Genomic DNA, 16,645 nt, shown 5'->3' with positions numbered 1-16,645 from the left:
TGAAGCTACAAGTCGGGTTGAATCTAGTACTCATGCCCATACTATTAAGAAACTCCCTCAAATCACTGTTCGTGACCCTCTCGAGTCTACAAAACATAAGGGACGGTCGAGAACAATTAGCAGATTGAAATCGGGACTTGAACAAGCACAGGAAAAAAAGAGATAAAAAGAGGACATGCGGCAGATGTGGTCAAAAGGGACATTATAAAAGTAGTTACACTAATTCTCTTGTTGCTAACCTGTCAAACAACTAGGTATTTTAATGTTTAATTGTTCACAAAGCTATTTACATTAGTTGAGTGATGCATCTTATTTACAGCTAGTTCCATTTATTCAACTGATTCTTTTTTATTTATACAGGTAGAATTTGAAGTTCATCATCCGACTCCGAAAAACAACTAGGTATTTTGATGTTTAATTTCTTATAAAGTTAATTGCATATTTACTTAATTGATACAACTTGTTTCGGTTTACAAGTCACTTCATGTATTCATTGATTCGTGTATTTATGCAGACATACGCTAGTCCTCTTCATCTGAACTTTTTTGATAATTGTGAAGGCTTCAAACGAGAAGATGTGGCTCCTCTTCATCTGAATTTTTTTGTCCTACAGTAGTTCACTTTCTTTCACCTTTTCCTCTTCATAAAGTTGCAGTAGATGGGGAAAGCATCCGGATTATGGCTTTAAGCATTCGCCTGTTTGGAAGAAATGCGTTCAACTAGGACTCGAAGGGCTCCAATACTAGCATACTGCTACCATTAATTTATGGATTATAATCATTGATCTCGTACAGATATTTCCTTTTTGTGATTTCTTTTGTTGTTCATAAAGTCTCGTGCAATGAGAAGGCCTTCATATCATCATATGTTCAAGAGTGCACTAAGTTCATAATTTAGCAATGTTATTTGTTAAAGATGAATATGAATCTGTAGGAAAAAAACACTATTACTTTGATTCAAGACAAAAAAATCCTTTCATTTATTCGAGCATCCCTACACAATATATTCTCAGTAAGCAGGTAGCTGCTTGTTGCGGAGAAATTTCCATTTTTCCTAGTGGAAACCGACCGCACCGAACTGCATCACTTCGCTACAATTCGGTTTTCTTTAGAGGGTCAGTGCAATTTGGTTGTCAAATATTTTGTCAAAACCCGAGGACTAATCGAATGCTCACCCCTACATGCTGCAGTAATCACCTTAGATATAGTTTATTGCTTGAGAAGGGTATAACTGATGACTTATTGGTAATGTGTGCGTAGTGTTTGATACGGAGCAAAGTAAATAGTATTCAAGCACACTTGTTTCATGAACATAGAGTGACAAATAAAAAATAAAAAACATCTCAAGGTTCGGGATCCACGGAGTGACAAATAAAACATCAACGCAAATTGACAAAACTTGTTTCATGGGAAATTAAGATACCAGAAAACTGGTATATGGCTTTCTTTTCTCCTGAAATTTAAATTGGATGCATGAATTAGGACTTGCTCTGAACTCTGTAAATTCTTGAGTTTGCAATTCTCATTGTTTCCGATGCAAATAATACAAGATATCTCTCGCTTTACATTGCTAAAAGGCATCAGCTCTTCGGAGGATGTGTGATGCGAACATTATTACATTGAGATTACATGCAACTTCATCTTCCTATTGACAGGCACAATGTGAATGCAGGTGTTTGCAGATGATGATTCTCCTTAGATTGCAAATTAAAATAAAAGGGAGAGACTCTTCAATAGGCAAAATTTTAGCATCACTAATCTTCATTCTTTTACAATCTTAACTTGATAAAGAAGGGGCTTATTCTTCAATTTTGATACTGGTTACAAAAACTAGGATGTACGTATACATGGACCAAACATAGACATGAGGCTTGCATAGAAATTGAGCTCAGTGAACCCATTCAACAGCCTTTGGACAAGTAGCCTACAAAACATCATCAAGTACCAACAGTTGCAAGCATTTCATGAACAATTCACCTCACTGTCAAATTTCCAAGCATTTCATTATCAACTATCTCAATGTCAAAACTCCAAGCCAAATCTGTAAGTTTGCACCCTGCACAAAACTCCAAGCCAAATCTGTAAGTTTTGCACCCTGCATAAGCTCAAAACACTCTTGCCGAAAGACTCAGCATGCTCATCAACATAGTTGGACAAAATCGATAACTGACATTATTTCAACATTTTAAGTTACCGACAGTGGGAAAAATTAAGTTGATTCCTTTAAAAAAATAAAAATAAAAATTAAAAACAAGAGCACATAAATTCTAAGGATTTTGATAAATCTATTAGGAAATAAAAATTAAAATAAAAGTAGTTGGGGAAAAAACTTTCATCAACTATATGTCTGTGAATTAAGGAGAACAATCGCGCAGGAATTAAAGTCGATTCCTTTAAAAAAATAAATTTTAATAATTCTAATAATTCTAAACTATATCAAACTTTTAGCAAATAAAAATTAAGTTGATTCCTTTAAAAAATAAAAAAACTTCAAAGATTGATGCAAATATCTGAGGAAGATCGGTGAAGGACAGCGTCGGGTTCCCTGAAGATCGACGAAGGGGATGCGTTGGATTTCCTGAGGATCGGCGATGGGGATGCGTGGGATGGAGGATTGCGTTTGGTTTAAAAAAATAAAAATAAAAAACTTCAAAGATTGATGCAAATACCTGAGGAAGATCGGTGAAGGGCGGGGATGCGTGGGATGGAGGTTCGGTTGATTTTCCTGCTGCTTGAGAATTGGCTTCGGCAAAGGATGGAGGAGGAAAAGAAACCAATGTCTTTTTGGGGAAGGTGGGATTTTTGGGATTTGCTTTTTTGCATTTTAGTCCTTGGTTTATTTGACTTTGGCATTATATGTTAACTGTTTATATGCTAACTGTTTATATGTTAACTATTTATTTGCTAATGGGTAATCAGCCAATTACAAATTGACACGTGGCGCTAGCCTAGGAAATTACCTACGCTGGCAGCTCACCTCCCGTTATATATATATATATATATATATATATCATCAAATTAACCTCAAATCCATAATCTAAGGATTAAAACTATAGTAACAGTATGACTAATATGTTTTCGGATATTTCGGATACGGATCCGGATATTTCACTACAAAACCATATTTGTAACCATATCTTGTTGGCTATAAATTTGAGTAACCAAATTCGTATCCTAACAGATACAGTTACGGATATTTCCTCAGAGACGAATGCGGCTTAGCACCCCTAAGCAATACACATCTGCCAGTTGCATGGTTAATTTACAAGCACACAAGAAACTAATACAGACAAATTAGAAGTACTCTGAATCCTCTACCTTTGAGGTTGCACGCATTGCAAAGAAGACATGGACTAAGCTTTTGCATGTGTCGGAATGAAGTAGTTCCTGAAAAGCATTTGCCTCCTAACAAAAACAGATGCCATGCCTTCAGCAAAAAGATGAAGATGGTTTTTGGCTATGGGACTTCAAATACTTGAAAAGGCTGTAGTTAGGATCTCTAGACATGTATGAAGTTACCTTCCAAAGTCCCGTGCGTGGTCCAGAGACTATACCCTCTTCTATGACATCAATACAAACCAATGGATGATGAAGATTGGCAGCTCGTTTACGGGCCTGAGTTCTTGCAAAATTGAGAATTTCCCTGGCCTCCTCAAGGGGCTCTATCTTGTCTGTTTTGTAAAGACTCTTGATCCATGGTCTTCTGAATTCAACAATATCCAAAGCCCAACTGCGAGCAGCCTTTACAAGTCTTCTATAGGCAAAATAAATGGAAAAAGGCGGAGTACTTTACCAGGATCATTTCAAGAGCTTTAGGAAGGCCAACAAGGCGTGGAAGCCGTTGTGTCCCTGAAACAACAATTGCAAGTCACTTATAGACAAGATGACTCACTGAATTCTAAACATAGAAAGTTTCTTCCATTTTTAATTGATTACAAGCACAGCCGGATATGTTAGGATAAAGAATGAACTAGAGTGGCACTTTTTACATGAGTTTATAATGTCAATATTTCCATGTCCAATTTACTGACTGGTAGGGTGAGTTCCCAACTACTTCAGTAAGCACTAAGCAGTGAATCTACGACGACAGGTTGTTCATGCATCAGACACATATTTCTTGCATGTTATTTCTGTTTTCTTAGAGACTCTTTTAGCATATATTGTGTATGTTGTTTAAAAATGTATCAAATCCTGTCCGTGCTGGCATACATCCTTCCTCGATTTCTTAGCAATGAAATGACTCATACGAATTATGGCAATTAGTTAAAGGGGTGTTAGTCAATTAGAACATTTTCATGCAAAATGGGATAATTGTTAAAGTGGAATAATTTTTCGCTAGCTAAGACGTGAAACCTTTTAACTTGTATGGAAAGTGTTCACTTGATGTTTTCTTGATGGCTAAATATCCACAAATCATAAAAAATGCTAATCACATTAACAAATTTTGAATAACAATTGATCAAACGTACAATACTTTTTCGAAGCTCTGTGGAGAAACCAATCTTCTAAGCAAGGGCCATTTATATACATGCTTTATTTAATTCTTTCTAGGAAATTATCTTGATTCTATCTTGCTAATATTCTTCTGTAGTGTGGGTGTTTATTTAATCGCATCTTTATTTTACTTACAACTCGGTGAGTCGGAGATGAATCAGGTCATCACCTATCCTACCTTCAGTTAGTTCCAAAGTGACATTTCACGGCCAAGGGAAAACCGTTTTTCTCACCATGGGAGTTGTAAACTTAAAATTCCAAAAAGTAGTAAATTAAACTTTAGAGGGGGAACTGTAGTTGCATCTTTCATTGCATGGGTGCCTATGGTTTTCCTCCACCTCTTTCTTGAGTAATATTAGCAATGTGTATCCTCTCATACGACTCCTTTTTTTCACCTTGCTTTTGTGTTTGTTTGTGATTGATAAGAATCTATATGCAGCGCACAAGTCAATTTCTCTTCTTTTTGGGTCCTCATCTCAAACAGTGATATCATTTTTAAAAGCTCTTGTAGGTGTAATTGTTTTCCAAATGCTCATTACTTCATGCTTATTCTTGCTTATTCGTTCTCTTGTTGTAGGTATATATATCTTGGGTTATTTGATAGCGAAATTGAAGCTGCAAGGTCCTACCGAACACTGATTTTCTACATGTTGGCAATAAGTTCCTTAGTATGAATAAGAAGTTTAACGTGGTTGCTAACTATCACAGTTCTTCTGTTGGTGGTCAGGGCTTATGACAGGGCAGCAATCAAAAATAATGGAAGTGAAGCTGTTATCAAGTTTAACCCAACTACTTATGATGGTGAAATACTTCCTGAAACCAATAATAGTGGTAATACCGGTTCGTATATTTTTTCCACTTGTTTTTTTTTTTGAAGATATCACTAGTAGAAAAACGACCAACCTAGACGGAAATTTCCGTCTAGGTTGGTCTACAATCCGTCTAGGTTGGTTCATCTAGACGGAAATCCGTCTAGGTAGATTGGTTTATTCTGTTTCCGTCTAGTTTGGATCAAACTAGACGGATTTCCGTCTAGATTGATCAATCTAGACGGAAACCAACCTAGACAGAAGTTATATTTCCGTCTAGGTTGTTAACCTAGACGGAAATCCGTCTATTTTTTTTTTTTTTTTTTTTTTTTTTTTTTTTTTTTTTTTTTTTTTTTTTTTTTTTTTTTTTTTTTTTTTGCAGAACCCACATTGCATGCTATATAACATCACACGTACACAATATTACACAACACCAAATCATATTCATATCCAACACAATCGATCTAATTATATTTCAATATCAAATATAATTATATTCAAATAATACATTCACCAAAAAACTAGAAAGATACATAAATTTTTTACATAGATTATAAAGAATACAATTGTTTACATAACTTGATGAACTTCGCATAATTTATAGAATCCAATTGCATTTACTCCTCCAATTTGTTGAAGCATCATGTTTCTTCCTCTTTGATCCTACATTATACAAAATTTAACATCAATTAGTCCATATCATGAAATACACTTGCAATTTGGTGTTGTCAGAATAGGATTTTCAGAAAAAGCTTCCAAATAGATAGTTATGAGCAGACATGAACATCAACTTCTCACCATGCATTTGAAATATAAAATATATATATAAAACATATAAACTATGAAAAAGAATGAGAGAAACTAGAGTCCTACCCCCTAATCAACAACTCTATTTCAACTATATAACATGTCTTGCCACAAACTATCTTACAGCCAAATTATCCAACTGTGTGTCAATTAAGGATACCGGTGAATTTACATAAGGTTAACATGTACTAAAGAAACTAGAAAGTATGTGCATGCTCACAGTTTCATGTACAAGCACTCGCTGGACTTCTGAGGAGTCAACCACATTTATAGATTATGTAATATGCAAGAACTATAGTAAATGTAAGCAATGCTTATTAGGATAAAGCAACGAACGTCATCAATATGGCACGTGAACACTCAGTTAAAAAAGAGAAGCAAAAGAATAGATAAGAAGGAAAATGGGAAAGATAAATAGGCAGGATGCAATGAAGAAGAGAAAATAGCTAGAGCCATGGATAAAAAATAAACATACATAACTAAGGGTAGGATGTAATTTGTGCACACAGTCATAAGAACAAGATATGTAGAAGTCAATGCAGAGAATACATATATAGAAGTCAGAAGAACAAGTGTATTTGTTCATAGTCATATAATCATAAAAGATCGTAAATACCTAAGTAGTTCTAAGCTCTCATGTAATTTGAATTTTAAATATGACTTGGCTTTTAGCTGATAAAGTAAATAACAGATGACCAATAATGTAAATCTGGCGACAACAACTTCAATAAGCAATCATATATAATAACAATAATAAGATGACCACTTGTGCACATTAACACAGGAAATAGATGAAAGAAGCAATGCACATCAAAATTAAATTCACTGATATGAGAAATTTTAAGGCCACATTGCTTACGTGGGTGTGTAAAAGGGCTTCCCTGACTGAAGAAATACAGTTACATAATTTTCCATAGATGAAAGAATTGATCTCTTCTTTATGTCAGTATATCCCTGCAAAAGAAGTAAAAGCTCAAATGTAAGTGGTCGAATTAACGCATCCAAACTCCTCCAACTGAGGGAAAAAAAAGTAGAACACACTGCAGATTTTGCAAGTGCTTAAGCAAGTAGATCTAGTGCTGATATCCCAGAGGAACTCAACAGTTGCTCAGCTTGTTGGCGGAAAACTAGATGGGCTTCATTTCTACAATAGAAAAAAGTTTCAGCAGATAAGAAAAAAATATTAAATTGACTTGACTAATGGAAAATTATGGAAGTTGCGGCATTAAACAAACTGTATGGCAACATGGTGTGAAATATGAATAATCAAAATTTTGATTTGATAGTATTTACTTTGAACTGTAAGAATGAAAAGTGGATCTTCATGATCATCACAAATGAAACAATGTCGTTTTATATTTTTGAGATGCAAAACAATCTTTGCATAAACTCCCATAATCCAGTGTGGAGAAATGGAGCTACCTTGGATACTAAAAAACATTGGTGCTAAAATCCATCATAATAAATCAACTACAATATAAGAAAAACTATGAAGACGGCCACAAACTAAAATATTGAGAGCCCCTTTGCACTTGTATATGTATTCATAGTCTGCGCACATTTGGGTAAAACAGATATTACCACAAAAGTACTAATAATCACAAGCAACATGCAAAAATTGGTACCATGTCAAATATTTCAGTATTTGGATATTTGATGGACTCTCATATAGTACTATTATGATGTATGTAAAATTGATATGGAAATAATAATTCCTGCTATACCTCCAGCACAATTACCAAAAGTTTTTGTCTCATTGCTGTCATCAAGGAATCAAACAAAATGTCTGAGAGAGCTAAATTATTAAAAGAGCATGTAACCTAATGACCCACCAAGTTCAAGACCTGGTAATTTGCTGGTAGAGGCATCAATATACAAGATTTTGTCAGTTACCTTGGTAATCAATTACTCGAGATAGAAAAATGCACAAAAGCAGGGGGAGGAAAGAGTAGGTCTGCTCGTACTCGTACCCGCACTCGGCAATGCGTACGAAGAAAACGCCGTCCCATAGAACGCTGCTCTCTATAGCGACGGGGGTCTTTGGCCATCGGATCGAATCGAACGGCTGAGATCTCTCGCCAAGGCACGGAGGGTTGAGTGAGGCGGAGGTATCGTCGGGATCGAAGAGGAGGCGCCATAATATGATTAGGGTTACGACGAGGAGGCGAAAGGCGACAGCGAAGCGGAGGACGGGAGCTATGGATTCGGTGGAGATGGAGGTGGAGAGGGGATCTCGGTGCGGTGGGAGAGGGATCCGTCGCGGTTGAGGGAGATCTGGAGCCGGCGGCGTGGAGATAGAGAGAGAGATTTGGGGGTCTGGAGAGGGAGATGGTTTGGCCGTTTGGGGATTTTTAGATGGAGAGGGGAGAAAAAGGAACTGGGGAAATGAAAGAAAGAGGCGGGGAAAATGAAAAAAGAGGGGGAGTTTTTCAGGTAACCTAGACGGAATTTCCGTCTAGGTTGTATCAACCTAGACGGAAATTCCGTCTAGGTTGAGTGGTCATTTTAAAAAAAATAACATCCGTCTAGTTTGTTAATCTAGACGGAAATTTCCGTCTAGATTGATTCAAACTAGACGGAACAAACTAGACGGAATTTTTTCCGTCTAGTTTGCTTCAAACTAGACGGAAAAAAATTCCGTCTAGTTTGTTCCGTCTAGTTTGTTCATTTTTCTACTAGTGTATGATTTCGGATGAAGGATCATGAACCGGCCTCTAATTTGCAATTGTTTGTCCTGGGATAGTCAGCGGGCGCAATCTTGATTTGGAATTGAAGATTTCCCAACCAAACAGTCACAACCCTAATAGGGATGATAAATCCTTGGGTGTTCAATTTGATCCGGGCCCTTATGAAGCTTCAGATTCTAGGAATGCTCGGGTAAATAAGTCTACCATTGAAACTTTTCTTGACAATCATGACATAGACTTTTAGGATAAATTTGAAAGACTTGTTGGTCTTGTTAAATAAGTAAAAGGCTTGAAATTTCCGATTTTTAGCCTTCCTACTTCTAATGGCTTCCCTGCAACAACTATACATGGAGATCATACTTAGCCTGTAAGTTATATTACATTCTTCAGCATTTTTACTTGTTATGTTTGGTTTACTCCCAGCCTGTATGTTATAAAATCAATGCGCACGACCTTGGATGACTTAACTCTTTGATTCAGTGTCTACTTATGAAAATAATTTTTTTATTGCTAAAATTCTTAAAATTATTTACAATTCATATGTTGGAGATTGTGGTATTAAATTTTTCTGACTACTCAAAGACTTATAATGATATGCTTATTTGGGGTTAATATCAATTTGATGTTCCTCATTTTATGGATGTTTTTAATATTATAATTTTCCAATGGGAAAGTGGATCTGGCTGCCTATTTGTCCATAAATTTTGCTAAATAACATCACTTTTTCCATTATTTTCACCAGTTCAAGAGTTTGGATGGCTTTCTTCTTCCCCTATCATTATCTCTATAATGAATATTAAAGGTGAAGCAATTTTGTACAGTGTATCTGGGTGATTTGAACTGGGATTGGGTTGGACAAATGGGTGTTTGTATGTTTTTTTTTCCTTCTTGAAAATACTTGTTTGCAAGAACTACATGTTAATTTTAGTTCAAGCAAAAATATGCACAGAATGCTTGATCTTTTGATCCAGATAGCTATTCATAATAGTATGTTACAACTTAAACTTATGTTGAATGTACCGATGTGCTCTTTGCAGGTGCGTGAGAAAGCTTCAAATTCCTTCAAGTGAGGTTGGACTCCAATCATGGTAGCTACAGATGTGGTTGCTCATGGTCTCTATATCCCTCATGTGCCTCACATGATCAACTTTGATCTCCCTAAAGACATATGACTACGTACATCGAATTGGCCGAGCTGGAAAATACGGCTTAGCTACAACATTCTTCAAGGATGGAAACCAATAACTGGCCAAGTCTCTATCTGTGCTCATGCAGGAAGCAAACCAAGAAGTCACAGATTGGCTTGTAAAATATGCTGAAAGTTCGTCTTATTCAAGTGGGAGAAATCATAGGTTTGGTGGTGGTAGCAGATTCGGTGGCCATGATTATCGAAAAGACTCTTATTCGAGGAGATGGAGTTATAGTTCTCACTCTTATGGAGATAGTGATGGTGGTCACAGCTCGGGGGTCGTTGGAGTGTCTTATTATACTCCGGGATATGATTATAATGGACCGATCATTGCATCAGGATGTGACTGAAGATTTTAGGAGCTTACTTTTGCTGACAGTACATAGCTGTTATTATTATATAACATGAATGCCTAATATATTGGTTTTGGACACAAAGATATGGCTTACTGAATGGGTGGAGGTGTAGCCTTGTAGTTAAGTTTAGGTCTTGCAGTGCTTTGTTCTCCTTTTGTGGATAAGCGTCCTTTTGATTTGAAACTTGGTGTTACATCAGACATTGTTGATTTCTTGCTAATTATGACTATCAATTAAGGTATTATTGAATGTTACTGTTTGCACAAGTTTTTTTCTCTATTATGCGCAGCTCTTGGATCATTTATTGTATCTAATGTTTTTATCCTAAGGGGATGTTGAGCTTGCGGAGTCTTTTTTCTGGATGTTGTAGTTCCGGTGTTAGCTGCTGTTCTCGAATGCGTTTATGCTTTTGGCCCTGATTTGTTTTTTCTGCAGAAGAGCATGCTGCTTACCGGATTCCAAGGTGCATTACAGTGTCTATGTCTCTATGGTGGTCTTATTTCGCAAAGAGTTGATTGTTCTCTCTAAAGATTTGGATGGGGGGAAGTGAGTGTAAATCATTTAAAAAACCCTTAGGAAAAACTCAAGATGCCAAGAAAGTCCCAAGTGAGAGATTTGAGTGTAAATCATTTAAAAAACCCTTAGGAAAAACTCAAGATGCCAAGAAAGTCCCAAGTGAGAGATTGCCCTCACATATCATTAAGTTATAAGACAAAAAGGTTATAAGATAAGAAATAAAACAAAGAAGTAAAAAATGTTCATTTACTACTTGTTCCCTATCTATTCTTTATATACAGAACTTTGTCATGAACTTTAAATTAGTTCACAAATTGTTATAATTATTGATGAACATGTTCATTGGTATAATAGGTACTTTCATGGAAGGATAAGTTTACTATTGAATGGAAAGTTTTAATGGATAAGATCAAGTCGAAGCTCCTTGCCCTGTAGGAAAAATGTGATTTCATTGTTTTAGTTGGGATACAAAAAACAAACTTCAACTCACTCATCCCACTTTTTCTAATTGGTATACAAAAACAGACTTGAGTACACTCATCCCACTTGATTAAAACATTTTAACTGATATATAAATCAGACCAAGATTTCTACTTAATTAAAAAAATGAAAGATATTAAACCTAAACATTTATTTTTGGAAAGCAATATATTCTAATAATGTCCACTTAATTTGGGTGCATGTAGCGGTTGTGTGAACAAGCTGAAGACATTTTCAAAGTCAATGGAACTCAAAAGAGAGTATGCAACTCTGGTTAGCAATTCAATCAAGAGGATCAACTCACGAATCAGAATAAAGGTCCTACAATTTTTTTTAAAAAATCAAAGATACAAATGGGACTTTGAAAATCTATAATTTTAAAAGTTTTAAAAAATACCCTTAACGTTTGTTGACTTAAAAAGAGTTCAAAGGAAAAGGTAGCAAGTGATTCTCTTGTGGATCTTCAGCATAAAATGGGACGGTTTAATGCCAAAATGCTAAAGATAGCAGGTGCTATTTAAAGGGAAGGACAAAGTTTAATGAGTGGTTTGGAATTATATATGGGATTTTGAAATTTTCATGCATGAATATATGCACTCATACATCACGTATTGCAAAGGCTTAGTCAAGCTTCTAATGTCATGAGCTTGAATTTACATCCACATCATCAAACATTACTTTTAGGTATATTCTTGTGACAATATTTGATCGATCGATCACGTTATAGATGCGATCAGTGTACTATCAGCAAATCAATCAATAAATATAATTTCATTGTTCAAATGTTGAATTTTTAGCTTATATCTATATGTTTGATCTATTGCTTACATTCAATAATTTAATAACAAATATTTCCCTAAATAAAATTATAAATTTATAAAAAATAATAAAAATTTAACCATGTGTAATCTTAGCTTTTTAGATATAATGAATATATTAATGAACTCTTTTGTATCACATGAACTATTTTTTTTCAATATTATCTAGTTTTCTCATATCTGTATTGTATCCGCATGCATATCTGCTTATATATCCACATGTATATCCGTATCTGTATCCGATTTTAGCGGATACAAATATGAATTTTCCTTGCGGAGGTATATCCGTATCCATATCCGAGATGGGTAAGCGCATATGGATATATATAGTAAATATCATATCCAAGCCGTATCTGGACCGAATGCACCGTTATTATTGATCCATTGAGAATCTGATGTAACTACAGCTTAGGCATTAAGCTTGAAACAAATTTAATGCTCCAGAACAATCCTTATACACATCCTAGTAACAGTAGCATGAATGCTTGATGCTTCTATTTTGTTTTTTGTACAAGGTGTACAATTGACTTCTCAAAACTCAATAAGTAGGGTGGCCTATGAAACTATACTTCAAACATACACATTGTTATGGAAAATCTCCATTCCAGAAGCACAAAAAGTCAAGCTCAAGTTGAAAATACTTAGAAGAGAAAGAATTATCTAACATACAGATGTGACTTGGTTTTGTCTTTTGGCTAATCTCCATTGACAGAAGAGGAGCAAATATCCACTAATAGAATCAAGAGTATCACGGTAGAAGAACCCTAAAAAAATAATTCAGTGCTCTTTTTGCACTCTGTATTGAAATTCTAACAACACGTTGTTGTGCCTCGAGAAACCAAAACAATCGCCAAGAAAGATAAACAACCAACCAAAATCAACAGCACAAACAACCAAACACCAGTTTTACGTGGTTCGGCAAGATGCCTACGTCCACGGGGCAAGGAGGGGGGAGTTTTCACTATTAGAAACCAAAACAATCGCCAAGAAAGATAAACAACCAACCAAAATCAACAGCACAAACAACCAAACACCAGTTTTACGTGGTTCGGCAAGATGCCTACGTCCACGGGGCAAGGAGGGGGGAGTTTTCACTATTAGAAATCAAGAGGAACAAACTAGGGTTACAAATCTTTCATAAACCCTCAACAATCAACTCTCAATCTCTCCAATTGCTCCTAGAATAGAAGCCCAAAGAAAACTCTCTCAATCTGCTCAAATTCGTCCTTGCTCTTAACCCTAAAAAACACCCAATGGGTATTTATACAAATCCAAAACGAAGCGGGTCTGAAAACAGGCCCAACTCAAAACCGCAGCGTCGGTCGACCGGTACGGTCGACCGCGATCCATCGCGGTCGACCGGGCCGGTCGACCGCCCACCATCCAGTAATCAAACCCAGAATCCAGAGAGATCGGCGGTCGACCACCACCTCGGCGAAGATTCTACCAAAAAACTGAGCCGACACCGATCAAACCAATACCTCAACTGTTGCACCCAGTATGCCATGGCAACGGACTCATGACAACGGACTCCAATCACAACACGTCGAGATCCAAAACGGAGTGCGAACACTCAACCCCAAACCAACTGTGTCTACTCACCAAACAACTGAGCCTACACCGACTACACCAAATGCCTCACTTGCTGAGACCCAAATGGGAGTGCGAACACTCTCCCCAAATGTCGATGTCGCTCACCAAATCGGCTGCATCATAAAGACTGCCTACGTATCCTCTTGCCCAAGGAATCAAGCCTTCACGTAGTTCACCATATGGGCCTCCAAAGGCCCTCAATCCAACCTGCGGCTGATAGCATCATCAACGACCCCAATCTGAAAACAGTCCAACACCTCCACCTGAGATGTAACAATGGCCGTATCCAAAACATATCCATCAGCTGCATCCAAATCAACTACCTCATCATCTGCACCCATAAATAAATGACTCACACGCTGTGCCACCTCAGCTGGAATCCCGAATCCCAACCAATGCAGAATGACCTGGAGTATGTGGGAAAATCCCCACCCAATGTGGAGTAGCATCAACCTCCACCTGCTGCGATATCCCTCTGACCTGATCAATACTCTCCACCTGCCGAGAGTCCAAAGTGACAAACCTGCTCAGACTAAACTCAGAAGCTCCCAACTGATAACCAAATGAACTCCTGAATCCCAACTGCGCAATCGGATCCAAACTCACATCAACGATGTGACCAAGTGCTGGGTAGCCAAATATCCGACGCCGGCCAAAATCTGAAACAGCTCCACCAGATCTAACAACTCTATACGCAGCAGTCGGCAACCTCATAAGATAGCCCAATCGTGTCGAAGCCCGAATACCAGATCCACTGCTCGACAACCAATACCGATCCTCCTCCAGAAAAGAACGGCCCACTAAATCCGCCATCTCATCACGTCGCCCCACTGTCTCCTTCCCTCTGAAGTGTCTCCAACTGCCGTGAGCTCGGCACCAATGCAAGAAAGGACTCCTACTAGAATAAGTACGACTGGTAACCTTTCTGCCCATACACCTCCTCCAACTGTTGCGGACTACTAGGTCTTTATACCAACGGGACTTGGTTGCAACCCAAATATGCCTAGTACAATCCCCAACATAGGAAACAAAATAACGATTACCTCCCGATGATGCCTCCTCGGAAAGCCCCCAAATGCCTGACTGAACACCTCCAATAAGACCTCTCGATCGATGGATAGAAGTGCTGAACTCCACCTCGGTCTTCTTGCTCATACCAATGTGCTCACAGGACTTCAATCTGCAAGTCATAGCACTCCTCAACAATCTGTGCACGGTATAACCAACAATATATCCCAGCACCAAACAATGCCACAGTCTAGCCATAGAAGTAGTCAGCGCCCTATCAACTACCGTGCTCCCAAGTAGATAATACAAGTTACTCCGCCTGACTCCCTTCATCACAATTATGGACCCCGATGTGACCTTCAAGCGAGAATCCGCCAAAGTCACCCTATAGCCTGCTGCCTCCAATACCCCAAGTGAAATGATGTTCTTCCTCAGTTGAGGAACGAACCTCACATCAGCCAACTCCCGGATCATCCCGTCACTCATCCGAATCCGAACGGTACCAATACCACCAATAGGGCATCTGTGATCATTACCCATGAGAACAGCATCCCCTCTTTCCAACTCCTGAAAGCTGGAGAACCAATCCCTTCTAGGGCATATGTGGTAAGTAGCACCAGAATCCAACATCCACTCGGTGGAGTCGGCAACATCAACTGACGGAAGAGCTGGGCACGAATAGCCCGAAGAATCTGAATCTGAAACATCGCCACTAGCCTTGGCAATATTCACCTCTGAAGCTTGAATAGCTTTCCCTTTATTCTTCACAGCTTGCAATTTTGGGCATTCGGCTTTCCAATGTCCATCCTCTCTACAAAAGGCACACTGATTCCTACCAACTGCAGGATACCCCCCTCTAGACTGCGACCTTCTTCCACGGTTTGGACTTCTAGCTCTTGCAACCAATGCACCAGCAACCGGCTCGATGGAAGTCTCCTTGTCCTTCTTTCGAAGTTGATAATTCACAAGGGCTGCGGTGACCTCACTATACGAAAGTGATGCCTTTCCATTAATAAGAGTGAGGACGAAGGTCTCATATTCCTCGTCAGGCAAGGAACTCAATAACAACAATGCCTTGTCCTCGTCTTCAACCTTGACATCTACATTCGCCAAATCTGCAAGTAGCTTCGTGTAGTGGTTCATGTGATCACTAATGGATGTCCCCTTCTTCAATTGGAAGCGATAAAGCCTCCTCTTCAAATGCAAACGATTTTCGATGCTCTTCGTCAAATATTTGCCCTCTAGGACCTCCCAAATCTTCTTTGCCGAAGTTTCATTCATCACATCATATTTAAGGTCTTGGGAGTTAATCAAGTTGAACTTCACCGGGTATGCTATTGAATCTCACTCTCTTGGATAGGGACATGGAATGCCGGTCTTTTTTACCTCTCGAGCAGACATTAGAGCGTTGATTTTGCTCTCGAGATCTTTTATTTTTTTATTCTCGTCTGTATCATGCTTTGGACGATTTGTGAGAGGAACAACGGGGCCACCCCCAGTGTTGTCATCATTAGCGGGACCACCCCCGGTGTTGTTGTCTTCAGTGGAGCCACCCTCAGTGTTCTGGTCAACGGGAGGGTTCTCAGCAATGAGACGTTCATCCACATCTGAATCGCTTCCAGCTTGGTCAACAAGGTTGCGACGACTGGATTCACCGAACTTGTTGGACAGAGCCTGAATTTGTTGGTCATGCTCTTCCCTCATTCGTAGCATAGCCATTTCCATTTCAATCTTGAATGTCTCTTTCTGCTTGGTTAGAGCATCCTCAAGAATTTTGGTGATTTGCTCGGTGTTGATCATGAATGCCTCGTGGGATTGTCTGGGCTAGACACTGTTTTGTCAGAAGCGACTGCAGAGTTGGCATCTGATCATAAACACTTCGCGGGATT

At 38.2% G+C, this 16,645-nt stretch overlaps 1 long non-coding RNA gene across 1 annotated transcript; it reads right to left on the bottom strand.

The window, feature by feature from the left end:
• On the bottom strand, positions 1,491 to 2,782 carry LOC109845020. Its single transcript, XR_002248193.1, has 2 exons — positions 2,669 to 2,782; positions 1,491 to 2,055 (listed from the first exon to the last, which is right to left on the bottom strand). It is a non-coding gene; the product is annotated as an uncharacterized LOC109845020 (long non-coding RNA).

This window comes from Asparagus officinalis, chromosome 6 (genome assembly GCF_001876935.1).
Source record: "Asparagus officinalis chromosome 6, Aspof.V1, whole genome shotgun sequence".
NCBI lineage: Eukaryota > Viridiplantae > Streptophyta > Magnoliopsida > Asparagales > Asparagaceae > Asparagus > Asparagus officinalis.
The sequence above is the reverse complement of the archived record's forward strand: the minus strand, read 5'-3'. Positions and strand labels throughout refer to the sequence as shown.